General features: G+C 38.5%; 1 pseudogene; it reads left to right on the top strand.

Moving 5' to 3' along the window:
• The first annotated feature begins 243 nt into the window (after positions 1–243).
• Positions 244–1303, top strand: part of LOC103209175 — a 20963-nt pseudogene continuing 19903 nt past the window's right edge.

Below are 1303 nucleotides of genomic sequence, written 5' to 3'. Positions count from 1 at the left end.
CACTCTGTAAACAATTACCTCTAGCATTTTTTAAAACAGCACAACAAACAACAACAGTAACAATGAACTGAATTTAATAACTTACCAGATAAAGAGATAACTGGAGTCAAAGAAATTCACCAGGTAGTTCACTAAGTAGGAAAACCAAGGATTTCTAACTGCTAGAAGGGGTGTGAGATATCTTAATTACTGTTTCTATGTGTGCTAATGAGGATTGAAATGGAGCTCACTGATTAGGAAGAGATGAATCCAGGAGTCCGGATACAGATGATTAAACAAGAGCCATTTTTCATTGATCAGGAAAGAGTTTTCAGTTCAGCTCAGTGAGGTTATGGCATACTGGAATCGTTCACAGATCTTGTTTTTTCAAACAGATTTAGTTAGTTATAATGACTTTGATACAACATGGCAGTCAGTTTTAATATCCACTTTAAAAGTACAAGACAGCATAGGACCATACAATGTTTCATTCTGTTGTATGTAAGGTGTTTATGAGTCAGAACCGACTCTACAGCACCTGACTACGACTGCAACATATGAGTACTGCTGCAGGTGAAAACATTTGCTTTATACCTTTCATTAAAATTCAAGTTTACGTGTCCTTACATATTCAAGATGCAATTGTGCTGAGGTAATGAATAAACCATTTCAAGTCCTGCATTCGGACAAAAGAAGAATGGAAAATGGAAGGCATCATTAGTCTGGGTGGAAATGGTGGCTCCTTGCCCTGACAGTGAAGTTAATTCCTGCTAGACCATCTGGTAGTGGCTGGATTTGCTCTCTGGCAAAAGTTCCCTTTTCATTGTCCTCTGTGGACACTGGATCATTCCTCCTGGAAGGTTTATCTTTGCCTTTTATGCTCTCCATCCACATGTGAGCCTGGCAAGGAGGTAGATGCCCTTTTAGGAGCTAGAATGGTGTTCAAAGGACACTGCCACTGCTGCAAGTTTGTTGGCCTAGGGGTTGCTGTGCTAGGATTGTTTGGCTTTATTTTTCCTTTATCTCCAATAAAATTATCAAAAAGTTCATTATCCATTTTCTTTTTGTCATATTTGTGGTCCATATGTATACCTGCTTAATCTGAAAAAAATGAAGCTTTTGAGGTGTTAGTTACTTGCACAGTTAGAAAAATATATATATGTTGATATAAATATGTACATAAATATGTTGTTGTTGTTGTTATTATGTGCCGTCTAGTTGGACCTGACTCATAGCAACCCCTCCTTGGTTTTCTGAGGCAGTATCACTACGGAAGTAGATTGCCCCATCTTCCTTCTGAGGAGTGGCTGGTGGGTTTGAACTG

The sequence above is a fragment of the Orycteropus afer genome, unplaced genomic scaffold (genome assembly GCF_000298275.1).
Source record: "Orycteropus afer afer isolate SDZICR_OR568_19922 unplaced genomic scaffold, OryAfe1.0 scaffold00484, whole genome shotgun sequence".
In the NCBI taxonomy this organism is placed as follows: Eukaryota; Metazoa; Chordata; class Mammalia; order Tubulidentata; family Orycteropodidae; genus Orycteropus; species Orycteropus afer.
Note: the sequence above shows the minus strand (reverse complement) of the source record. Positions and strands in the feature narration are given on the sequence as shown.